The following is a 27,137-nucleotide window of genomic DNA, read 5'->3' on the forward strand; positions in this document are numbered from 1 at the left end:
AGTCCTATTGCAAAGAGATTAATTCTATCAAGAACCAGAGGGATCTTGGTAGTAGATCCTTCCCCAGCCAAGCTTCTGATGAGACTGCAGCCCTGGCCAACACCCAGCCTAATGAGATGCTGAATGCAGAGAACCCAGCTGATCCCCAGAAACAGTGAAATAATAAGTGTGTGTTGTTTTAAGCTCTAAGTTGTGTGACTTGTTATACAACAGTAGAAAACAAATACAATCTCCTCCAGCTCTTCTGCTTTATATTGAGATCATAATAAAAAGAATTAAAAGGGTGATGAGAATAATGAAAGAATAGAAGGAGAAGGAAGAGAAATAGGAAAGTTTTACTGAATACTTATCAGGCACATCAGTCAAGGTCCTGAAAGGAGACAAATGGAACACTCAAATGGTAAAGTGAAGAGAATTTAAAATAGGAATGATATGCAGAAGTGTGCACAGGATTAGGGTGCTCAGGAAGGAATGCTGAGGCCATTAGCGTCTCTAGGTCTGAAAGAGTAAGAGGAGAGAGCAGAGTTAACAGGACCCTTATGGAGCTTCTTTGAGGAAGGGGGCTGCCTGACAGTGGCTAGGGATGGAGGTAGAGGTATGCAGCCTCTGTTGAAATGGTGACCCAGCATTGTGAAAGCCAGGGGAATAAACACTCTGGGCTTTTTCTTATTCTTCTGAGTAGCCAGTGTCTTCTGCCAGTAACTCCTTTGAATGAATCCAACTAGAAGCCAGAGAGCAAAGGACACTGGGTGATACAGTCTTAGAGGCTGGTCTCTTAGGGCACAGAGCAGGGATAAAGAAATGGATATAGAATGGAACTGGAAGGGCAAATGGAGAGTGATGAAACTTCATGGATTAGCTCATTGATTTTCATGACTTTTGGCACAGGAGAATGAAGCACAGCAATGTTAAGTAACTTGCCCAAGGTAAGGTAACTAGGAGGTGGTAGAACCAAGCTTGGAACCCAGGCAGATCTAACCCTAGAGCCTGGACTCCTTTTTTGAGACGGAGTCTCACTCTGTCACCCAGGCTGGAGTGCAGTGGTGTGATCCTGGCTCACTGCAACCTCCACCTCCCCGGTTAAAGCAATTCCCCTGCCTCAGCCTCCCAAGAAGCTGGGATTACAGGCACATACCACTACCCCCAGCTAATTTTTTTTGTATTTTTAGTAGAGGTGGGGTTTCACCATGTTGGCCAGACTGGTCTCGAACTCCTGACCTCAGGCAATCCGCCCGCCACAGCCTTCCAAAGTGCTGGGATTACAGGCGTGAGCCACCGCACCTGGCCAGAGCCTGGGCTCTTGACCACTACAAACACAGTTCTCAGGCCCCATGTCTCTACTGCCTTTCTATTCTGGGTTTTCCTTTGAAGTCAGACAATCCTTTCTACTGTTGGTGGCAGTGCAGGCCTGGCACCTCTTTCTTCTCTGTCTGGCCGTATTCACATTATCGAAGTTAAATGCTAGCATCTTGCTTGTGGTTGACAAGAACGGACCCTCTATCATCAACATGTGTGACCAGATGAGAAAAGAAGCAAGGCTTTTCTCATGAGATTTCCAGCCTAGTTGTTCGGGACCAACAAGATCAGAACTCTCCAATGTTTTAAGAACCATGAAGCACAGCCTTTGACATTTCCTCTCAGGCATCCCCAAATTACTTCAAAGTGTTTGTTCACACCTGGCAGGCGGGCAGGAGAGGCAGCGAGAAAGCCATCTGTGGAGATTTGCAGCCCTCACTTTCATCGGCAAAGCCTCCCCCTCTGAAGACATGATGAATTCAGCTATTTTGGGAGCAGGGATTATAGAAGTGACCCGCCTGGCTCAGCTCTGAGTAACTGCCTAGAATTCTTGACAATAGCAAAAAGAAAGGAGAATGAAAGTTAAAAAAAAAAAACCAAAAAACCCTCTCAGTATAGTTCACAAACCTGCCAAATGCTTGATTAGCTTCTTTATAGGTCCACAGGTCACTTTCTTCCAGAAAATGTCCCAGGAGAACAACAAGGATATGGGATCTGGGGAGACAGAGGTCTTGTTTCTGGTCCCAGCTCTGCCACGTTTTAGCAGTGTGACCTTGGGCAAGTCATTCATTTGGTAAACATTTATTGAGGGCTTTATCCTTGAGAATCATGGAAATGAAAGACACCGTTCCTGCCTTCAGTGAGTGCACAGAAAATTGAGTAGAAAAAGACATAAGTAAGTAACTGTATCACAGTGTGATAAACGCTAAGACAGAGGTCCCCTGAGAGAAGCCTAGAAGAGGGGTACCTAGCTCAGCCTGAAGGTGTGGGCAGGAAGTCTCCTAACCTCTCTAAGTTTCAGTTCCTCAGCTGTAAAACAGGGAGCTTTTATGTATTTGTGAAGGGAGCTGATAGAATGAAATACACTTCGTCTCCTAAATGAAGCCTATTCAGTGACTCGTACCTGTTTCTGTTCGTGAAAAGAAAGCCTGTCACTGATCCCCACTATCCGTCCACTCAGAACACTCTTTTTTTTTTTTTGAGACAAGGTGTTACTCTGTCACCCAGACTGGCGTGCAGAGGCATGATTTCAACTCATCGCCCTCTGCCTCCCAAACTCAAGCAATTCTCGTTCCTAAGCCCCCCGAGTAGCTGGGATTACGGGCGTGCGCCACCACCGCCTGGCTAATTTTTGTATTTTTAGTAGAGACGGGGTTTCATCATATTGGCCAGACTCGTCTTGAACTCTTGACCTCAAATGATCCACCCACCTCGGCCTCCCAAAGTGCTGGGATTATAGGTGTGAGCCACCGCGCCCGGACGCACTCAGGACTCTTCAGAGAAAAGGTTCTTGCCTCTCCCTGCTCCTACCTCAGTTTTCCCCACACACACTATGTACTTTCTTGGCTACCCATATGATCCAGATGTATTAAGTACTTTCCATGTAAATGTGCTAGACTGAGAGAGATGAGATTTACTGTATTGGGAGAGGCAGGGAGCTGCTGGGCAAAAGGGATCAAAACTCAACTCGGGCAAAACAAAGAACAAGGAGGAGGCCGGGCGCGGTGGCTCAAGCCTGTAATCCCAGCACTTTGGGAGACCGAGGCGGGTGGATCACGAGGTCAAGAGATCGAGACCATCCTGGTCAACATGGTGAAACCCCGTCTCTACTAATACAAAAAATTAGCTGGGCATGGTGGTGCGTGCCTGTAATCCCAGCTACTCAGGAAGCTGAGGCAGGAGAATTGCCTGAACCCAGGAGGCGGAGACTGCGGTGAGCCGAGATAGCGCCATTGCACTCCAGCCTGAGTAACGAGCGAAACTCCATCTCAAAAAAAAAAAGAACAAGGAGGAGAAGTGAGATTCGAAGGGAGGAGGACCAGGAAAGTTGGAGGCAAATTAGACCAGCTCCGGGGAGAATCCTGACCTGTGCACAGACAAGAACATAGGAAATACCTGATGGCTCCAGAAGATCAGGACTGTTTGACTCAACACGAAGAGGAAGAAAAGCCAGCAGAACTGTTTCTTTTTAGCAGCCAGATTCGTTTAGCAAAAGCTCTGTCTTCTAAGGGAACAAAACCAAAATGAAATTAAGAAGATAACACAGACTTCTTGGATAATTAGGAAGATGATACCACTGCTTGCAAAGGCATATGCTTTCCTTCAAAGGCAAATCAAAAAGTGCATTTCTCATTCATTAATGCCTGCAGGCACTCGTTCACTTAGTGCTGGGCACTGAGTGGAATACAAAACTGTACAACACTCAGCTCTTGCCTTCAATTTTGTCCTAGTAAACTTTTCAATATAATTGTTTACAAATTTTTTGTAGAGATGGGGACCTTGCTACGTTGCCCAGGCTGATCTTGGACCCTTGGGCTCAAATTATCCTCCTGCCTTCGCCTTCTGAAGTGCTGATATTACATGCACGAGCCACTATGCCTGGCCCTAGCAAACATTTACTGAGCATCTGCTCTGTGTCAGACACTGGGCTCCATCCCAGGATTTAACTAAATAACTGGGCGTGGTGGCTTATGCCTGTAATCCCAGCACTTTGGGAGCCTGAGGCGGGTGGATCACCTGAGGTCAGTAGTTCAAGACCAGCCTGGCCAACATGATGAAATCCTGTCTTTACTGAAAATATAAAAGTTAGCCAGCCATTGTGATGAGTGCCTGTAATCCCAGCTACTAGGGAGGCTGAGGCAGGAGAATCACTTGAACCCAGGAGGCAGAGGTTGCAGTGAGCTGAGATTGCGTCACTGCACTCCAGCCAGGGTAATAGAGTGAGACTCCACCTCAAAAAAAAAAAAAAGAAAAGCCGGGCGTGGTGGCTCACGCCTGTAATCCCAGCACTTTGGGAGGCCGAGGCGGGTGGATCATGAGGTCAAGAGATCGAGACCATCCTGGTCAACATGGTGAAACCCCGTCTCTACTAAAAATACAAAAAATTAGCTGGGCATGGTGGCGCGTGCCTGTAATCCCAGCTACTTAGGAGGCTGAGGCAGGAGAATTGCCTTAACCCAGGAGGCGGAGGTTGCGGTGAGCTGAGATCACGCCATTGCACTCCAGCCTGGGTAACAAGAGTGAAACTCCGTCTCAAAAAAAAAAAAAGAAAAGAAAAAAGAAAGAAAACGAAATAGAGCATAATTTCTTACCTTAAGAAGAAAATCTGGTGGATTTGCTAATAAAATGTCTTCACACTTCTGATCTTCTAAACATTGACTTGAACAGATATTATTCTTGCCTGTGATTCTGTCAGTTTTCTGGCCCTTGTAGAAGAATAAATCCTCTGAATTTATTCTAGAGGCCTAGCAGTTCAGCTCTGAGCTTATAGTAGTTGTGACTGAGAGAGAGAAAAAAATGTTCTGTTTCCCTATCTCTCCCCTATAGGTCTAACAATGCACCTGGCTGGATCAGGAACATCCACCTTTTTCTCCAAATGAAGTGTTATACACAGTGAGTCATTTTTCTGGCTTTTTAAAAAGCTTGATTCAACCCTCCAATTTCCCACCTTTCTCTTCCACCTGCCTTTTTTAATAATTAGGCTACTTAATAAATGTGTTTGATGAGGAGGAGGGGGAGGAGGATAGTGATTGTTAGGGCTTACAAGTCCCTGGGGAATGTAACACTGTCCTAGGCAAGATTCACTATGTTCTGGGTTGTTCCCTGGGCATCTTGCTGAGTGAAAAGGCCAGAGGCCCTTCCTGCTTTAGGGTCCAGGTTTGACTGACCTTGGGTCATTCTGTCCCTAAGGGCCCTGGCCCTGCCAAGAAACCAGGTTTGGCTTCTATCTTTTCCTTTTGTTTCTGCTCCTGGTTTAGCTTTCGTTTCTCTTACTTGGATCTTTTACTAACAGCAGATGAACACTGCTTTCAAGTCCCTGCTGGGTTTGGAAGGTATAGAGCAAACTAGACTGAGTGGAGGTGAGAAAAATAATCCAGGCCAGCTTGTGATGATGCAGAACGATCAGGAGGCCTCACTGGTGAAGCACATTTCAGCAGGAAGGCACCCAAGGCATGGACCAGGAAAGGAAGTGATAGGAACCTACCCACAGATGAGAAAGAAACAGAGACAGAGAGACAGATGGAGCTGCAGCTCCATCTATACTACTGAGCAGCTCACTTCACCTTAGCTTCTGTTTCCTTATCTATAAAATGTAGCTAATAATACCTATCTTGCACGATCATTGTGAGAACTAGTGATAAAATATGCCAAGTCACTTGCATGCAATAGGCCCTCAATTAGTGGTAGCTGTAGTTTTTTGTTTTTGTTTTTTTTTTGAGATGGAGTTTTGCTCTTGTTGCCCAGGCTGGAGTGCAGTGGCACAAGCTTGGCTCACTACAACCTCCGCCTCCCAGGTTCAAGCGATTCTCCTGCCTCAGCCACCCGAGTAGCTGGGATTACAGGCGTGCACCACCATGCCCGGCTAATTTTGTATTTTTAGTAGAGACGGGGTTTCGCCATGTTGGACAGGCTGGTTTTGAACTCCTGACCTTAAGTGATCCACCTGCCTCAGCCTCCCAAAGTGCTGGGATTATAGGCGTGAGCCACCACGCCTGGCTTGTAGTTATTTTTTGAGTACTTTTTATGTACTAAGTACTTAGCTAGGTTTGGGGGATATGGGTGGAAAGTGTGGTGTGACAAATAGGAATATCCAATGAATGGTCCCAATAATTCTTTTTGGGGTTGCCTGGCAGTGGGCTAGCTTCCTCTTTCCCCAAGAAGAGAGGCTGGCTGTGCCCAGCTTCAACTTCCTATGATACCAGAAGTCCTGAAGATACTAGCTGGGCATTTCATAGTACTTCTTAAGCTATGGGCCCCTAAGCTCATGTGGATGAGTGTCTGAACCCTGAAATACTTATCCCACCACAGCAAAGGCCCTCTCAAGCTGACCTATGAAAAGGAAGAGCCACCAGGGGTCCGTCCTCAGATGTTTGATGGTGCATCCAGCTGCACCTAAAAGGCCCACCTCTCTACAGGATCCAGGGAGAGCAGAGGACCTGGGTACCTGCACCTTTCTTGAGCTTTATCTGCCAACACCAATTACCTTTTGTTTTAAATATACCTTATGGCTAGGTGTGGTTGCTTATGCTTGTAATCCCAGTGCTTTGAGAGGCCAAGGCAGGAGGATTATTTGAGGCCAAGAGTTCAAGACTAACCTGGGAAATATAGCAAGACCCTACCTCTACAAAAAAAATTTAAACTAGCTGGGTGTGGTGGTGTGCGCCTCTAGTCCCAGCTACCCAGGAAGCTGAGGTGGAAGGATCACTTGAGCCCAGGAGTTCAAGGCTGCAGTGAGCTATGATTGAGCCACTGTACTCCAGCCTGGGTGACAGAGCAAGACCCTCTGTCTTTTCAGTTATCAAATAAACTGCTATTTCTTTGTAAGACCATATCGAAGGGTTTCCCTGACTGAGACATGTTCTGGAGAACTTCAGCCCCGCCACTATTTACTGATGGCTCAAGATCATAGAACATCATGATAAGGCTTGTGTGCAACTGGATCAATTAAAAGCATGGATCTGAGCTTACTTTACAAACTGTAGGGTGCCGTACTAATGTTAGCTAACAAAATGTCTTATGTAGTATGATGACTACATTTATACAGAAGTTGGTTGAATGGTTCTCACAGTGTTTTTATGCAATATCTAGGGAGATATTTTGTACTCTGGAGCAGGGGAAGAGTAAACGCTGAGGCTGATATTGTAGGTTGCTATGACTGCTGTCAAGTGCCTACCATGGAAGGAGCCTTTATAAAGCCTCAGTGTCCTTTTGCCTCTGAGTGCTCTGGCAGCTAGCAACCTCTGTCTCCCAAAGCACTCAGGTGATTAATCTGAGGTGGTTTTCATTTTCTTTTCCTTTTTTTTTTTTTTTTTTTGAGACAGTCTCACTTTGTTGCCAGGCTGGAGTGTAGTGGCACAATCTCGGATCACTGCAACCTCCACCTCCCAGGTTCAAGTACCTCCCGCCTCAGCCTCCTAAGTAGCTGGGACTATAGGCATGTGCCACCATGCCCAGCTCATTTTTGTGTTTTTAATAGAGATGAGGTTTTACCATTGTTTCACCAGGATGGTCTCCATCTCTTGATCTCATGATTTGCCCGCCTCAGCCTCCCAAAGTGTTGGGATTACAGGTGTGCGCCACGGCGCCTGGCCTAACCTGAGAAGGTTTCTTAACCACATATATTTCACCAAACCACCAGATCCTACCTGCATTGGGAGCAGAAATTCCTCCCAATTTCTCCCTGGGCATCCAGGGTCTGAGTGCAGCTCTCCCTGTCATGTAAGGAGGGTTGACTTGGTGGAGAATATGGGGACAAGTTTAGCATCTTCTTTGCTCCTTAAAACACCCCTCAACTTAACATTTTACTTCTCTCTGCTTCAGCTGACAGCTTGAGAAAAACCAAATTGGTGGTTGGCTGGTTGGGGTTTTTTTTTTAACCTAACAACAAGCCTGGCTTAGAACTATTCATTCTTCAGCTCCCAATACTGTGTGTCTATAGATAAACAGGCATATATATTATCTACTTTTGTTTACTTCTCCCCAAATGGAAGTCCATTAATTTCCCAATATATTTTACAGAATGACTTGCCCGTTGCCAGCACTGGGAGGAGAAATTAATCTTTAGTCCCGAGATGTTTAAGCTAGAAAATAATGGGAAATAGAAGAAATAGAAGGACTGAGATGACTCATTTATTTCAGATGCTCACCCTAAACTACTTCAGAAATGCCAGCCATGAATTAAAACCCAAATTCTAGAAGAATCACCTAAATCACACTTTACCAGAGAGACTCTTTAGTTCCTTAGCAAGCATTGCACTTTATGTCTAGAATGGAAGAGGTTGATGATGGCTTGAGTCAAGTAGCGTGAACTTAACTCCATCTGATCTGGGGATAAGGAATCAATATTGTCTCTCTAGAGAGGGCAGAAACCTTTTTAGAAGAAGATAAAGGTAAGCCACAGTCAAGTATAAGATACTGACATCCTGGGCTGGGCACGGTGGCTCGCACCTGTAATCCCAGCACTTTGGGAAGCAGAGGTGGGCAGATCACTTTTGGTCAGGAGTTCAAGACTAGCCAGTAACTCACCCATCTCTACTAAAAATACAAAAATTAGCTGGGCATGATGACAGACACCTGTAGTCCCATCTACTTTGGTGGCTGAGGCGGGAGAATCGCTTGAGAACTCTAGCCTGGGCAACAGAGCGAGACCCTGTCTCAAAAACAAAAACAAAAAAATTAAAAATTAGCCCAGCACGGTGGTGTACACCTCTAGTCCCAGCTTCTCAGGAGATTGAGGCAGGAAGATTGCTTGAGCCCAGGATATTGAGACTGCAGTGAGTCCTGTTCGCATCACTGCAGTCTGGTTTGGGCAACAGAGCGAGACTCTGTCTCAAAAAAAAAAAAAAAAAAAAAAAACCCAAAAAACAAAGATACTGACATCCTATAATATGTTAGTGCTGAGAAAAAGAAAAGGAGAGCTGGCTTGGGAAAAGAGCAAAGAGATCTTTTTTGCTCATTGAATCACAGTCCAAACCTGCTCCCTTGTTTATTCTGTAGTGATCTTCCTAACTTAATTTTCCCTAGGTGGCCCTACAGAGATACATTAACTGATTTTTCTATAAGGTGATCTGAAGTCTAGGGATCTCAGGATGCAATGGATAGTAAAGGCCAAGATTATGGTTTAGGCAAAAATCAGGAGAAGATTCAGGTAAAGGAATAAAAATTCTCTTTGTTGAAAGTTAATAAGAATTCAGATCTGACTAGCTACTGCAGGGAAGCAACTAATCTTACAACATAATAGATGTTGTTAATAATGTTCATTACCTCCTTGGACGCCACCAATAAATGACTTTCAATTTTATACACGTATTGTCCAAGTTGTAAATTTGGCCTTGGAATTAACAGGTGGCAAAATCCTGGAACACTTAATAAGGGAGGTTGTTTACTTTGTATATAAATAAATAGCAGGTTTTGAAGAAATGAAGATTATTATGTGGGAATGCAAACTGGCATAGCCATTATGGAGAACACTACACAGTTTCCTCAAAAAACTATAAATTGAGGCCGGGCGCAGTAGCTCATGCCTATGTCTTAGCACTCTGGGAGGCCAAGGCGGGTGGATCACAAGGTCAGGAGATCAAGATCATGCTGGCTAACATGGTGAAAAACTGTCTCTACTAAAAATATGAAAAAATTAGCTGGGCATGGTGGCATGCACCTATAGTCCCAGCTACTCAGAAGGCTAAAGCAGGAGAATTTCTTGATCCCAGGAGGTGGAGGTTGCAGTTGCAGTGAGCCGAGATTGTGCCACTGCACTCCAGCCTCAGTGACACAGTGAGACTCCATCTCAAAAAACAAAAACTAAAAATCGAACTTTCATATGATCCAGCAATCCCCCTACTGGGTATATACTCAAAGGATATGAAATCAACGTATCATAGAGACATCTGCACCCCCATGTTTACTGTAGTACTATTCACAATAGCCAAGACAGGGAGTCAACCTAGGTGTCCAACAACAGATGAATGGGTAAAGAAAATGTGGTGTATATACACAATGGAATACTACTCAGCCATAAAAAAGGATAAAATCCTGTCATTTGCAACAACATGGATGGAATGGAGGACATTGTGTTAAATGAAATAAGCCAGATAATTTGAACAGAAAGTTAAATACCACACGTTTTCACCCATATGTGGAAACTAAAAAAGGTTGATCTTAATAGAAGTAAAAAGTAGAACAGAGGATACTAGAGGCTTGGGGAAGTAGGGGAAAGTGGGGATAGGGAGAGATTAGTTAAAGGATACTAAATGACAGCTAGATAGGAGGAATAAGTTGGAATACATTCTAGTGTTCTGTGGCACTATAGGATGATTATAGTTAGCAACAGTATATTATACAGTTTCAAATAACTACAAAGAGGATATTGAATGTTCCCAACACAAAAAAATGATAAATATTTGATTAGCCAGGTGGTGATGAGTGCATATAGTCCTAGCTACTCTGGAGGCTAAGGCAGGAGGATTGCTTAAGTCCAGGAGTTTGAGGTTACAGTAAACTATGAACTATGATCACGCCACTGCACTCCAGCCTGGGCAACAGAGCAAGACCCTATCTCTAAACCAAACCAAACAAAAAAATAAATGTTCAAGATGATGAATATGCTAATTACCCTGATTTGCTGATCACTATATATGTATTGAAATATCACTATGTGTCCCATAAGTGTGTATAGTTGTGTCAGTTAAAAATGATTTTTAATAAAAAAATACTTATAAAAAGAAGAGAGAAGAGAAAAGGAGAGAGAGTAGAGAGGAGGGAGAGAGAGAGAAAGAATGTGTGTGTGTGTGTGTGTGTGTGTGTGTGTGTGAGTGAAAGTCTAAACCTAGCCTAACCTAACCTTGGGCTGGGTTACTTAGGTGGGCCCCATGTGAGAGCAGCTTTATATTGGGTGAGGGTGGTCTTGGGACTCGGACTGGTCCTCGGCCTTGCAGATGTGGGATCTCCATCTTATTAGTATACCTGGCAGTGGGCAGGCTCTAGTAGGGTTGACAGAAAAATACAGGGTGCCCAGTAAAATTGGAATCTTAGATAAACAATGAATAATTTTTAGTATAAGTATATCCCATACAATATTTGTTTTGTTTTAGAGACGGAGTATGTCTCTGTCGCCCAGACTGGAGTGCAGTGCTGCGATTGTAGCTCACTGCACTCCTGAACTCCTGGGATCAGGAGATCCTCCTGCCTCAGACTCCCAAGCAGCTAAGACTACATATATGTGCTACCATGCCCAGCTGCTAAATTTTTTAAATTTTTGTAGGGACAGAGTCTCACTATGTTGTCCAGGCTGCTCTAGAACTCCTGGCCTCAAGTGATCCTCCCAACTCGGCCTTCCAAAGTGCTAGTATTAACAGGCATGAACCACTGCACTTGGACCCAATATTTTTTTTTTTGAGACTGAGTCTCACTCTGTCACCAGGCTGGAGTGAAGTAGTGTGATCTTGGCTCACTGCAACCTCTGCCTCAGCTTCCCAAGTAGTTGGAACTATAGGCATGCACCACCACGCCCAGCTAATTTTTGTATTTTTAGTAGAGACGAGGTTTCACCATGTTGGCTAGGATGGTCTCGATCTCTTAACCTTGTTATCTGCCCACCTTGGCCTCCCAAAGTGCTGGGATTACAGGAGTGCGCCACCGCACTTGGCCCAATATTTCTATTTGTATTTGCTAAATCTGACAACCCTATCTAGGAAGCATCCACTAATTAACTCACCAGAGACTTATTTGTAAACCAGAACACCAATGGGTGGATTTACAGGGCAGGGCACACCTTTCAACATAGAAGAGCCTTTGTGACTACTATTTGCACCTCTCTCCTTTAGGTGTTTGGAAAACCAAGTTTGTCGTTGGTGAATTTCAAATTGTAGTAAAGCAAGTTAAGTAGCTTCATGGGCTATGCATCCAGTTCACAGTAGAACATAGGAACTCTGGGTGTTTGACTGCAGAGACACCACCCAGAACCTGGAATAGCAATCCAGTCTAACCGACACAGTATCTTTCTCCCCCAGACAGTGTTGCAATAATGCTGGGCTTCCACACCCCTTTTTCAATATTTATTTATTTATTTATTATTATTAATTTTTGAGATGAAGTCTCACTCTGTTGCCCAGGCTGGAGTATAGTGGCTTGATTTCTGCTCCCTGCAAACACCGCCTCCTGGCTTCAAACAATTCTTCTGTCTCAGCCTCCCAAGTACCTGGGATTACAGGCACTCATCACCATGCCCAGTTAATTTTTGTATTTTTAGTGGAGATGGGGTTTCGCCATGTTGGCTAGGCTGGTCTTGAACTCCTAACCTCAAGTGATCCACCCACCTCAGCCTCCCAAAGTGCTGGGATTACAGGCATGAGCCACTGCACCTGGCCTCAATATTTAATTTTCAATTTTTTTATGTTACTCAAAACTCCTTGTAAGCACACTGCCATTTTAAAGATATCTGCTGATTAAATCTATTTCATATTGATTGTTGTGCTACTTTTTAGGGAGCCATACTGTCTTGCTGAGTTTTGGGAAACTTGATAGTTCTAATAATTAGCAGGCATTAATTTTATGAGATAGTTTCAGATATGTATGAATATATTTTTGATTTTCTAAAACAGAACATAATTTTTATCTTAGACTCTCATTCTGTGTAATGCAGGAAAATTAATCCAGTAGGAAATTCATTCATGCTCGTCCTCTCTCCTTGATTTCCTTTAGCTAGAATCTGAATTGCAGGAGAATGGAAAGGCGGGACCCATGTAACACCATGTGCTCTGAGTTGGCAGCTCCAGAGATGGGGAACAGCTCATCTCTGGGCATCCAGAGGTACTAGCATAGCCCCATGTTGTCCTCTAAAGCGCTGCATGCCCATCTGGTTTGCTCAGCCCATGCTGCTATTGATGAAGAGTCAAACTCTTAAACTATTTCAAGAGATTTATTCTGAGCCAAATATGAGTTACCAATGGCTGGTGACACGGCCCTCAGGAGATCCTGAGAATGTGTTCTCAAGGTAGTCAGGCTACAGCTTTTGTTTTTTTTTTTGAGATAGAGTCTTACTCTGTCACCCAGGCTGGAGTGCCATGGTACAGTCTTGGCTCACTGCAACCTCCACCTCCTGGGTTCAAGTGATTCTCTTGCCTCAGCCTCCCGAGTAGCTGGAACTACAGGTGCATGCCATCACACCCAGTTAAATTTGTATTTTTAGTAGAGACAGGGTTTTACCATGTTGGCCAGGCTAGTCTCAAACTCCTTACCCTGTGATCCACCTGCCTTGGCCTCCTAAAGTGCTGGGATTACAGGTGTGACCCACTGCGCCCGGCCTATAACTTGGTTTTATACACTTTAGGGAGACATAAGATATCAATCAATACCTATAAGTTGCACACTGGTTTTGTCCAGAAAGGACAACTAGAAGCAGAGACTTCTAGATCATAGGCAGATTCAAATATTTTCCGATTGGCAATTGGTTGAAAGAGTTATTGTCAATAGAAAGGAATGTCTGGGGCCAGGCGTGGTAGCTCATGCCTATAATCCCAGCACATTGGGAGGCCAAGGCAGGCAGATCATGAGGGCAGGAGATCAAGACCATCCTGGCCAACATGGTGAAACCCCGTCTCTACTAAAAATACAAAAATTAGCTGGGCGTGGTGGGTGACAGGCTCCTGTAATCGCAGCTACTTGGGAGGCTGAGGCAGGAGGATAGCTTGAATCAGGGAGTCAGAGGTTGCAGTGAGCCGAGATCATGCCACTGCACTCCAGCCTGTTAACAGAGTGAGACTCCGTCTCAAAAAACAAACAAAAAAGGAAGGAATGTCTGGGCCAGGTGCAGTAGCACATGCCTGTAATCCCAGCACTGTGGAAGGCTAAGGCAGGCAGATCACTTGAGCTCAGGGGTTCAAGACCAGCCTGGGCAACATGATGAAACCCCATCTTTAAAAAAACTACAAAAATGCCCTGGGGGTGGTGGCTTATGCCTGCAATCCCAGAGGTTGAGGCAGGAGAACTGCTTGAGCCCAGGAAGTGGAGGTTGCAGTGAGTGAGACTGCACCACTGTGCTTCAAACTGGGCAACAGAGTGAGACTCTGTCTAAAAAATAGAAAAGCCTCTAGGCAGCAGTCTTCAGAGAGAATAGACTGTAAATGTTTGTCAGACTTAGTCTGTTAACGTGTCTGAAGGTCTGTGTTGATGTTAATGCTGGTCAGCTTTTCCTGAATGCCCAAAGGGAAGAGGGCATAATGAAGCATGTCTGACCCTCTTCCCATAATGGCTGGAACTAGTTTTTCAGGTTAGCATTGGAATGCCCTTTGCCGAGATGAGGGTTCCATTCAGGTCGCTGGGGGCTTAGAATTTTTGGTTTGCACTGCCATCCATCATTGTTCCTCCATGGCATGACCACTTTGAGCTGCCAACTCTCCCTCTCAGCTCACTTCTGAGCACTTCTTAGGGCATAATAGGTGTGGGGGAAAGGGTGTCCAGCTACTTTCCCACAGCTACCACAGCCAGAACAAGGCTGTCACTGAGTTCTCTCCCCCATCACCCAAACAACCATCTCTGCTCTGTTGACCCCATATCACCGTAGCATAAGCACATCTGTGGGGTCAGCTGCCCTCCCTAGATAGGAAGTAGACACAAGTTTCCTCTATTCTTAGTTTCCTCAAGGCTTATCTTCTCTTTTGCTTGCCAGCCAGAGTTCCCTCTCTGTTAAAGGAATTCACATTGGGAAGATGCTAGGGGGCTGGGTCTTCCTTTGAGACTACACATCTCTCATGTCTGGATAACCCTACGATAGTATCTAAGGGCTGGTAACCTTGCATGGAGGCCTCGGGGATGTTCTTCTGGACCACTCTTATTTGGTTCAAAATAACTAGTTAGGCCCAAATATTTCCTGAATGCTCAAAAAGTCTTTCCTCTCAAATCTAAGTCTTGTGTTCAGCAACCTCATTTGAATCTCAAAAGTTAAGCACTGACTTTATTTTTGTTGGCATTCCAGCTATGACCACCTCACTTTTCCCTGGGGCAGGGCATGCCTGGGACTGTAGAGCAGAAGAATGCAGTGAAGCGTGTGGTGTTGATGGTAGAAGGGAGGACCTGTTTAATGTCTCAGAATGATCTTCTAGAGTTGCCACATTCTTGCCTTTATCGTTATGCTAAGTGCCTTAAACCAATGTAATCCTCAGAACAATCTCAAGAACTAAGTATACTCATTCCATTTGCAGAGGAGGAAGTGAAAGTTCAAAGGGAGAATGGAGAACTTGTTAAAAGATTCCAGTTGTATGTGGTGGAGAAATAATGAACCTAGCATAATATCATTCCAAAGTCTTCATTTTAAACCCTAATAGTGAGGCTTAAGCCAGTAATCCTAGAACTTTGGGAGGCTGAGGCCGGAGAATCACTTGAGGCCAGGAGTTCTAAACCAGTCTGGGCAACACAGTGAGACAATGTCTCTACAAAAAAAAAAAAACAGCTGGGGGGCATGGTGGTGTGTACCTGTAGTCCTAGCTACTTGGGAGGCTGTGGCAGGAGGATCACTTGAGCCCAGGAAGTTGAGGCTGCAGTGAGTCATGATAGCACCATGACAGTCCAGCCTGGGTGACAGAGAGATCTTGTCTCTAAATAAATAACTAACCCCCAACAGTGGCCTCATATCTTGTTCAACAACTAACTCTCTAGGGAGATTGTTAAAAATAATTTTGATAGGCCAGGCGCAGTGGCTCCCACCTATAATCCCAGCACTTTGGGAGGCCAAGGCTGGTGGATCACTTGAGGTCATGAGTTTGAAACCAGCTTGGCCAACACGGTGAAACCCCGTCTCCACTAAAAATACAAAAATTAGTTGGGCATGGTGGTACGTGCCTGTAATCCCAGCTACTCAGGAGGCCAAGGCAGGAGAATCGCTTGAACCCGAGAGGTGGAGGTTGCAGTGAGCTGAGATCACGCCACTGGACTCCAGCCTAGGTGACAGAGGAGACTTGTTCTCAAAAGAAAAAAAAATAGTAACAATTTTGATAAAGACCTACTCCAGGAGATCCTAATCCAATTGGTCTGGATTAGAGCCTGGGCATTAGTATTTTGAACAGTGTCAACCTTGTGAAAGGAGAATAAATCTTGGGACCCCCCCAAAGGGAAAAGTCAAGCTGGAAACTGCTTAGGGCAAACATGCCTCCCATTCTGTTCCTAAAAACAGCCACTAAGATAGCCACCCTCCCTCACAATTTGTCCACGAGGAAATTCCTTTTGGACAAAGGACAAACAGAACTCAAAGTCATCCCTCTGCTCACTAAGATAAATGCGTATCTGATTGCTTCCTTTGGAAAGGTTAATTAGAAACTCCTGGCTACTCGGGAGGCTGTGACAGGAGGATCACTTGAGCCTAGGAAGTTGAGGCTGCGGTGAGTCATGATAGTGCCTCTACAATCCAGCCTGGGTGACAGAGAGATCTTGTCTCTAAATGAATAACTAACCCCCAACAATGGCCTCATGTCTTTTTCAACAGCTAACTCTCTAGGGAATTTGTTAAAAATAATTTTGATAGGCCAGGCAAATTGGCTCCCACCTACAATCCCAGCACTTTGGGAGGCCAAGGTGGGTGGATCACTTGAGGTCAGGATCCTCCTTGCTTCAAGTTGTCCCATCTTTCTGATTGAACCAATGTACATCTTACATATATTGATTGATGTTTCATGTCTCCCTAAAATGTATAAAATCAAGCTGTGTCCCAACAACCTTGAGCATATGTTGTGGGACATCCTGAGGCTGTGTGCATCCTTAACCTTGGCAAAATAAACTTTCTAAATTGACTGAGACCTGTCTCAGACATTTGGGGTTCACAACCTTAATTAACGAAATTCTGAAGAAATGATTAAATACAGAGTTTGTAACCATAATCGTTCCATTGCCCAATGTGCACAGCAAGTCAATATGCTGAAATACCTAGTTGCAGCAGAGAAAGAGATTTAACTGTAGGGCAGCTGAATGAGATGGGAGGAAACCTGAAATCCTTCTCTCCAAGGAATTCAGGGCTAGAATTTTTAGTGATTTTGGAGTGGGCCGAAGTGTGGAGACCTTTGCTTGGCCCAAGAGTGTAGGGTGAAGTCATAGAACAGGGAGATGAAGAAACTATATTCTCATGCTGATTCTGCTCCTCTCTGGGGGACTTCAAACTTGTTAGCATCAGCTGGAATTTGGGATCTGAAAAACATCTTAAACAATTCTTAAACAAAAGTTTTATGATTCTGATGTCAGAGAGTCTATCTTAACCAGAGGCCTCATGATTCTAACTTCAGACAGAAATACTATCTGTAGGAATAATGAGAATGCAAGTGGTCGGGATCTAGTACTCCATAACTTTCACTTTCTGTTACAAGGAAGTGGGCCAAAGTGCAGCCTAATTAATGCTTAATCCTAACTGTATTTCTGTCCAGAATGCACGTTAACATGGTGAGGTTGGCTTCAAGTTTATTCAAGCTCAAAGCTTGAGGGTGGCCACCCAGGAGCATAGATTCAAAATGCCCTAAACACACACTCTGATTAGAAGTAGCTACAAGAGGATTTTTTTAAAAAAAAGAAGAGTCAGTTCCTAAATTGTTTACCAATAATTTATACTAAAATCACATAAGCTATTGATTGGCTTATTGTTCTTTGCAACACAAATTCCAGGAATATGAAGATAATGGGGCAGTGAAGAGGGAACAAAATGCCTTTAAACAGCTGCCCTGGGCATGGGCGCAGAGATGTGACTGAAGTCCCATCCTTGCATCTCTCCAGGCTTGATAAATTTTGCATACTTCACGTAGCTCAGCCTGCTCTGAGCTAGTTTTCTTTCCCAACAGTCTTTGTAGTCTCCATAATTCAGAGGCACAGCAAAATTTGAAAGCCAGCTCTGCCACTAATTGCGTGGTTTTGGACAAATGAGTTCATCTCCTAGTATCTCAGTTTCCTCATTTGCTAAATGGGGGATAATAACAGCTGCAACACCATTGAGCTGTTGTCGGAATTAAATGAATTTAAAATGAAAGCACTTGGAAGAGTACTTGTATAATAAATGCTCAATAAGTGTTAAAGATGGTTAGTTTTCCTTTCTCTTAGCAGCAACTAAAAAATACCTTTTAAGGAGCGCCATTTCCTGGACATATTACAAAAAAGGGGAATTGTCTGCATTTACATAGATTTTTTTGATAGTTGATGTCTCAGAGAGCAATACTCTTTTAGCCTCTTCTCTAAATCTAGGTTTATGCCTGATTTAGATCCCTAGTCTCCTGTGGTCCTAACTACCCTGAGAACATGTTATGAAGGCAAATTGAAATTAATTTAGGGATGTAATGATGAGAGCAGGTAAAAGAGAAATAGCTCAGTGGTTCTCAATCTTGGCTGTACCTTAGAACTATCTGGAGAGCTTTAAACAATGCCCAAGTCAGCTGGGCATGGTGACCCACGCCTGTAATCCCAGCTCTTTGGGAGGCCCAGGCAGGAGGACTGCCTGAGGCCAGAAGTTTGAGACCAGCCTAGGCAACATGGTGAGACCTCCTCTCTATTATATATAAAAAATAATTTTAAAAAATTCCTAAGTCATACCCCAGACCAGTTAATATCAGAATCTGTGGGAACAGGGCCCAGCTATCAGTCTATTTTAATCTCCAGGTGATTCCAGTGTGTAGCCACTGGTCTCACCTCAGCTCAGCTAAGGCCCAGTAATTTGTATTCTTCTATTCTAACAAGCCTTCTGCAAACCTCAGGACCTTTAGTGTGAACCATTCCATCATCCTCCCAACGTCCAGGCCTCTGCTTTCGCTTATCTGCCCAGTGAGTGTGACTTGAAAGCAAGAGAGAAGGTGCAGCCACCCTTAGCTTCTGTAAGAAGGTACAGGAGATCAGTCCTGTATGTCAAATGCCTGTTTATTCTAGCCAGTCCTGCCTTAGACAGGGACAACGAGGGTCTTTCAGCCGAAATGGTTGCTTCTCAAGAAGGAGGTGAGCCAGTGAAGAAGGGCCCCACTCTCTCAGAGTGGAGACTTTAGCATTTGCCTAAAATACCCCTTCTCTCCAGTCCTAACTGCCCTGGAAGCTTCTCAGAGGCCAAATACGTAAACAAGTTCCAAACCAGCACATCTGCTTTTCATTTCCTGCGGAATGCTAAAACGAGTCTTTTAAGGTTGCTTAAAATACGTCGTCCCTCTCCTCCCGCCCCACCCCCACAGGGCGTTTGCTGTGCGTCCTCAGACCACCTCAGCTCCTCCTCCCCTACACCTGGGACTCTGCTGCGCAGACTTGGCTTCAGACGAGGCTCACGGTTCTTCCTGGCATTTGCTTTTTTGGCTTAGTGAGTGCACATTCAATATCTTTTTCTTCTTCTCTTGAAAGCACCGTCTTCAATCTCCTCACTTGTCCCTTTCTCCTCTGGCAAGTGTAATGCTATCGACATTTGAAAGTGGCCTGGTTCCTTTGTGTCTGGTAAATGGCCTTGCTGCTGAATTTCCGTAGAACTGTGCAGAAACTAGAGCACGGGGGATGAAGGGAGCTGCTCTCTCGGGGCTCAGCCGCCCTCCTGGGGCCCCACCTCACGCTAGGGGCTGGTAGGGGGTGGGACCTGGAGTTTCCTTCCTAGATTTGAGCAATGACTCGACCTTAGCCACCCTTGACTTTGCTCTGCTTCTGTTTAGCATCTGTTAAGTAGTGACCTTTGCCACCAATTAATGAGGGTGAGGCCCCATTCGGTTGCAAAGAACGTGGAATTGTAAACAAACTTCCAAGTGGAAAGACTCCTTCTAGGGGAAATGTGGGTGGGAAAGGTGCTCCTGTATTCTCCTTTTAGTATCAGAGAGATGCCTCCTTCCTCCTGTTCAAGAACTCAAATTGGTCCCTCCTCTGGGGCAGAATCCTAAGCCTGACACCCTCTCCTAAATATGCTGTCGTGTCTCATATGTCAGCTTCTCAGGGTCCTGCCAAGAGCGGGTGAGGTAACATACAACAGCTGTTACTGCCCTGATGTATCCTCCCTCCCAATGTCAACAACATACACTTTGGAGTGCCCTCTTTATGTAAGGCCTTGAGCTTTAAGACTCAGCTCTGGGCTGGGCGTGGTGGCTCACACCTGTAATCCAAGCACTCTGGAGGCCAAGACGGGCGGATCACCTGAGGTCGGGAGTTCAAGACCTGCCTGACCAACATGGTGAAACCCTGTCTTTATATTAAAAAAAACAAAGACTCAGCTCTGGCCTTTAAGAATTGTATGTTCCTGTTGAAGAGACAGGATGTGTGTAAAGACAACAGCTAGAGACCATGGCAAACAGATGATAATAAAGGCTAAAGGAATACCTAATTATTCAACAAATATATATGGAGCACCCATTATATTCTATGTTTGGTTGTAAGCTCTGAGGCTAAATTGTGATAGGACTTTCTCCTTAGTTCAGCTAAAAGCAGGGTTCTTGTCACACAGCCATGAGAGATTAGGCTTGCAGACACTTTGAGGGGTGAGAAAAATGGAACTTATTGGGCAAAAAAGGAAAATAAATGGAAACAGGGACTCAGCAAAGCGAGAGTCCGGCTAGCTGGTTTTTCCTGCCTCACAGATTGAATCCCAGGTACTACCCTGGGTCACAAGAGGCCAGGTTGCTCCCTGCTGCAAAGGGCATGAACTTCTGCAGCTCCACCCCATTCCCCCAGTGTGCAGGCCAGTTGGAGTTTCTCAGGGGACCCCTTTATACTTGGCTGTCTCAGAAACAGGGAGCAAAACAGATAAAACCCCTGGCTTCACGGGTCTCATGTTCTAATGAGACAAGACAGCGTGTGAGCAAATAAATATGTATAATACATCAACTTGTGAGAAGTAATTTGTTTCTTCAGCACTGCCTGGAAAAAAGAAAAAAAAAGAGAGAAGCAATTTGAAGGAAAATGAAGCAGATTAGGGAGGGTAGAGTGACATGGTTGAGGGAATGTGGTTTTTTTAGATGAGAGATCAGAGAAGACCTCTCTGGTAAGGAGACCGTTGAGTCAAAACCTGAGGAAGGAGTGAGTGAGTGAGTCATCTGAGTCTGTGAAGAATGTTCTAAGCAAGGCGAGCAGCAAGCATGAAATCCTTCAGGAAGAAGTGTGCTTGGTGAGTTCCAAGAACAAGCAGGCCAGTGTAGCTGGAAGGTAGTGAGCAGGAGACCGTGGACAGGAGGCGATGTGAGAGAGGTGACAGCAGGTCACTGAGGTCCCTGTGGGTGGTGATAAGGACTTTGAATTTTATTCTGAAGCCATTGGAGGATTTTGAGCGAGCAGTGACATGAGTGGACTCACAACTTGGAAGGATCGCTCTGTGCACAAGGAGAACCCTGAGGCCAGTGAGAAGGGTTCTGCAGTAATCCGGGGTGAGATGATGATGGTGGGGGCTTGGACCAGAGAGACAGGATTAAGGGTGGTGAGATGAGGTTAGATTCTGATATATAATGACGGTAGAGTAGACAAGATGGATGAGATATATAGGGTTCTGATTTACGATATAAAGAGAGAAATATTCTCAAGAATGATTTCAATGTTTTTGGCCCAAACTCAAGATTTTAAATTCATAGGTGGGACAGGCTGCTTCTGGTTAAGATAATAAGGGAAGGATTAATGAAAGACCCAAGATTTGGATTTTGTGACTTATAAAAAGTCTCAAGGGCTTATTCTGAGACCATTTTATTTTCCTGGACCGCAGCCTCCTACCCCATTCCCACTTCTTTAAATTACATCAACCTGGGGCCCTGGGATGGGGGACTCTGCCAACCCAAGGAAGGTGAATCTGGATACTTTAGGCCAATCATGAAAATTCTGTACTCTTGCCAGTGGGCTGGTTTTAAAATGGGCATGTATTGGCCTGGGCACAGTGGCTCATGCCTGTAATCCTCACATTTTGAGAGGTCAAGATGGAAGGATTGCTTGAGACCAGGAGTTTGAGACCAGCCTGGGCAATATAGTGAGTCCTCCTTGCTACAAAACTAAAGAGCAAAATAAGCAGGGTGTGGTGGTGTGTATCGTTAGTCCCAGCTACGAAGGAGGCTGAGGTGGGAGAACTGCTTGAGCTCAGGAGTTTGACAATGCAGTGAGCTATGATTGAGCCGCTGCACTCTAGCCTGGGCCACAGACTGAGACCCTATCTCTAAAAATAAAATAAAATAAAATAATGGGCATATGCTATAGTTCTGAACAATGGAACATAAAAGGGAACTCTGCCGAAGGGATGTCTGGGAAAATCTCTAAGTCTTCGAAAGGAAGCAGGGTACTCTGGACTTGAGATGTTATTAAGGACATAGAGCTTGAACTATCTGGCAAACATAAAGGGGAAGCTAAAGGCAACAGCGGCAGGGTGGCAGAGAGAAAAGGTGGACAAGGATGGTTCCTTGAGAACACTGCTGAGCCACCCAATTACCCAACCCTGGAACTGCACAACTTCTGAACTTCTTTGTAAGATTAAAAAAAAAATCTCCTTATCATGAAATGCTTTTGAGTTGGGCAGTTTGTACGAAGTGCAAAATACATCATTTTAGATAGGTAATAAAGATTCTGGATAGGAAGAAGGCAAAAGCAAGCACACTTTGAGGCAAGACTTTCTTGGAGACAGGAAAGCTCAAAGCATATTTGGGGAAGATTGGTGGAATAACGACATTCATTCATAAACTCATTCAACACGTATTTGTTGACGCCTACTGTGTGCCAGGCACTGTTCTAAGATCTAGGATTCTGCAGGAAACAAGATTGACAGGGTACCTCTTATGGAGTTTATTACCTTGTGGGGGAAACAGGGGTGCATGTGGACCATGGCTGTTATGTTGGACAGCATAGGCATAGGGTCTGGGAAGGCCTAACTCAGGGAAGGCATGAAAGGATGAAACTGAGTTTGGCATTGGGTTCAGGCTTCTGCTGCTCTGCTCTGGATTCATTCTCCAAAGAGATTTATTAGGTCAAAGGGTATAAACATTTTTAGGACTTTCCTAATTACTTTCCTAATTGATTACATTAACTTACGATACTACCCAAGGAATACAGGTCCTGATATTACTGGTTTTAGATTTGGGGATTTCCATTTTAATTTGGTAGGGATTAATTTAGTAAAGGTGTTCATTTAATAAACTTAATTCAATTAATTTAGTGAAAAAATACCATGCTTCTTTTAATTTGCTTCCTTTTGATAATTAGTAAAATTGATTATTTTTATGTGTTTGTTAATATTTGTTCTTTTGTGAATTTTTTTGTTAAATTTTGTTCAGTTACCAGCTGAGATCTTAATAGATTCTTACCAACTTATCTGAGTTCTTGACATAGCAATGATATTAATCATTTTTGGTCATGTTTGTTGTGAATATATCTCCTGGTATGTTGTTTATTGTTAATTCTGGTGATAAGTTGCATAAAATTTATTTTAAAAGATTTTTATGTAGTTAAGAATTTTAATATTTTCTGTGTAGTATATACTATATTGCTTTACTATGAGCAATACTAATTGCTCATAGTATAAGAAATAATATATTGCTTCTAATTATAGAGTCACCTTCCCACTACAGTTTTGACAAATTTTTAATTCTGTTTTCTTCCAGACTTCATAGTATTAAATGTTTTTAAGATTTTAAATCAAACAAAATTAATTTTAATGTATAGTATAAGGTGTGAATCTAAATTCTTCCCTTCCCTTTCAAATTGTTGGTCAGTTATCCCTCCACCATTTATTGAAAAATATTTGGCCAGGCATGGTGACTCACGCCTGTAATCCCAGCACTTTGGGAGGCCGAGGCGGGTGGATTACCTGAGGTCAGGAGTTCAAGACCAGTCTGGCCAACATGAAGAAACACCATATCTACTAAACAGAGAAATTAGCCGGGGGTGGTATTGTATGCTTGTAATCCGAGCTACTCGGGAGGCTTAGTCTGGCGAATTGCTTGAACCTGGGAGGTGGGGGTTTCAGTGAGCCAAGATTGTGCCACTGCACTCCAGCCTGGGTGACAGCGAGACTTTGTCTCAAAATAAAAAAAAAAAAAGAAAAGAAAAAGAAAAATATTTGTTCATTTCATTGTATCATGATAGCTTTATCATACGCCAAAATTGTTGTAATAATTAGGGTGTGTATTAGTCCATTTTCTTTTCTTTTCTTTCTTTTTTTTTTTTCCGAGACAGAGTCTAGCTCTGTCACCCAGGCTGGAGTGCAGTGGCACAATCTTGGCTCACTGCAACCTTTACCTCCTAGGTTCAAGGGATTCTCCTGCCTCAGCCTCCCAAGTAGCTGGGATTACAGGTGCCTGCTACCATGCCCAGCTAATTTTTGTATTTTTAGTAGAGACAGGGTTTCACTGTGTTGGCCAGGCTGGTCTTGAACTCCTGACCTCATGATCTGCCCACCTTGGCTTCCCAAAGTGCTGGGATTACAAGCATGAGCCACTACACCTGGCCTATTAGTCCATTTTCACACTGCTATAAAGAACTATCTAAGACTGGGTTATTTATGAAAAGAGGTTTAATTGACTGAGAGTTTCACAAGCTTAACAGGAAGCATGACTGGGAGTCCTGAGGAAACTTAAAATTATAGCAGAAGGTAAAGGGGAAGCAAAGCACATTTTCCCCTGGTGGAGCAGGAGAGAGTGAGCAAGCCGGGGGGAAGTGCCACACACTTTAAAACCATCGGATCTCTTGAGAATTCACTCACTATCATGAGAATAGCATGGAGGAAATCCGCTCCCATGATCCAACACCTCCCACCAGGTCCCTTTCCCAACATTGGGAATTACAGTTCTACAGTTCTACATGAGATTTGGGTGGGCACACATCCCTCTCCCAACATTGGGAATTACAGTTCTACAGTTCTACATGAGATTTGGGTGGGCACACATCCCTCTCCCAACATTGGGAATTACACTTCTACAGTTCTACATGAGAGTTGGGCAGAGACACATCCCTCTCCCAACATTGGGAATTACACTTCTACAGTTCTACATGAGATTTGGGCGGGCACACATCCCTCTCCCAACATTGGGAATTACAGTTCTAGAGTTCCACATGAGATTTGGGTGGGGACACATCCCTCTCCCAACATTGGGAATTACAGTTCTACAGTTCTACATCAGATTTGGGTGGGCACACATCCCTCTCCCAACATTGGGAATTACAGTTCTACAGTTCTACATGAGATTTGGGTGGGCACACAGAGCCAAACCATCTCAGGGTGTATATATTTGATCTGATCTTTCTATTATACTATCGTATTCTAGAAATCTGTCTATTTTTTTTTTGAAACTGAGTCTTACTCTATCACCCAGGCTGGAGTGCAGTGGTGCAATCTTGGCTCATTGCAACCTCCACTCCTGGGTTCAAGTGATTCTTCTGCCTCAGCCTCCTAAGTAGCTGGGATTACAGGTGTGTGCACCACGCATGGCTAATTTTTGTATTTTTAGTAGAGATGGAGTTTCACCATGTTGGCCTGGCTGGTCTTGAACTCCCAGCCTCAGATGATCCATCTCCCTCGACCTGTCAAAGTGCTGAGATTACAGGTATGAGCCAATTTGTCTATTCTTTTTTTTTTTTTTTTTTAGATGAAGTTTCACTCTGTTGCCCAGGCTGGAGTCCAGTGGCGCCATCTCGGCTCACTGCATCTTCCACCTCCCAGGTTCAAGTGATTCTTCTGCCTCAGCCTCCTGAGTAGCTGGGATTACAGGTGCCTACCACCACGCCTGGCTAATTTTTTGTATTTTTGGTAGAGACAGGGTTTCACCGTGTTGACCAGGCTAGTCTTGAACTCCTGACCTCGTGATCCTCCCTCCTCAGCGTCTCAAAGTGCTGGGATTACAGGTGTGAGTCACTGCACCTGGCCTGTCTATTCTTTTTATTTTTTTTTCATGCAGTTCATGAATCTTACCGTATTCCTGTCTATTCTTAAATTAAGACTTCAATTCAGGTGTGGTGGCTCATGCCTGTAATTTCAGCACTTTTTGGGGCTAAGGTGGGAGATTGCTTGAGGCCAGGAGTTTGAGACCAGCCTGGGTAACATAGTGAGAACCCATCTCTACAAAATAAAAGACTTTATTTTATTTTATTTTTTGAATAGGTTTTTACTTTTGATAGATCTTGTTCACCCTCTCTCATTTCCCTCCGCAACAGGTTTTCTTTTTTTCATTTTTTTTCTTTGAGTCAGGGTCTCGCTCTGTTATCCAGGCTGGAGTGCATTGGTGTAATCATGGCTCACTGCAGGCTTGAACCTCTGGCCTCAAGCAATCCTCTCACCTCAGCCTCCCAAAGTGCTGAGATTATAGGTGTGAGTCACTGCACCAGGCCTGTTTTCTTTCTTGCCTATTTAGAATTTTCCTTTTCCTCCTTTCTTTTGTCACATGTTTAAAAACATCCTTCTGGGATTTTTACCAAGATTCTGCTAAATCTATAACTTAAATTTTAGGAAACACATATTTATATAATATTTAGGTTTCCCATCCAGGAACTTCTATTTTTCCATTCATTCACATATTTTCAGACAACATAGAAGTGTTTTTTTTTTTTTTTCTTTTATGGAGTTTTGCTCTGGTTGCCTAGGCTGGATCTTGGCTCACTGCAACCTCCACCTCCCAGGTTCAAGCGATTCTCCTGCCTCAGTCTCCTGAGTAGCTGGGATTACAGGTGTGAGCCACTGCACCCGGCCATCACATAGAAGGTTTTATAGATTTCCCAGCCTGGCCAGAATGGTGAAACCCCATTTCTACTAAAAATACAAAAATTAGCCAGGTGTGGTAGCTCATGCCTGTAATCCTACCTACTTGGGAGGCTGCAGCAGGAGAATTACTTGAACCCAGGCGGCAATGGTTGCAGTGAGCCAAGATTGTGCCATTGCACTCCAGCCTGGGCAACTGGGCAAGACTCCCATCTCAAAAAGAAAAAAAAAAAAAAAGAAGGTTTTATAGATTTCTTTATAAATAAATGTATGTATATATGTTTGCCTATATACATAGTATCTTAGACTGGGTGCCATAGAAACAGACTCTGAGATGGAGAGTTGTCTGCAGAGGGTTTTTTTTTTTTTTTTTTTTTTTTTTTTTAACAGAAGACACACCTATAACAAGCTGGCCTGCAATGGAGTTACAACTGGGACCTCAGCTGATTCTAGGGTGGGAGATAGTGGTGGGGATTGGGGAACATCCTCTGAAACT

The 27,137-nt window shown here is 44.1% G+C and overlaps 1 protein-coding gene across 4 annotated transcripts in view; it reads left to right on the forward strand.

Annotated features, from left to right (window-relative positions):
* The window catches only part of FUT8 (fucosyltransferase 8), a 486,032-nt gene that overhangs the window by 43,749 nt on the left and 415,146 nt on the right, over positions 1 to 27,137 (forward strand). For all 4 annotated transcript variants that reach the window (XM_064374947.1, XM_064374953.1, XM_012438120.3 and 1 more), the window contains exon 2: positions 4,843 to 4,908. The gene's annotated coding sequence lies outside the window, so the exon portion shown is untranslated. The remainder of the gene's footprint in view (positions 1 to 4,842; positions 4,909 to 27,137) is intronic.

Source organism: Aotus nancymaae, unplaced genomic scaffold (assembly GCF_030222135.1).
Source record: "Aotus nancymaae isolate 86718 unplaced genomic scaffold, 86718_ANA_hifiasm-v0.15.2.pri h1tg000011l, whole genome shotgun sequence".
Lineage (NCBI taxonomy): Eukaryota > Metazoa > Chordata > Mammalia > Primates > Aotidae > Aotus > Aotus nancymaae.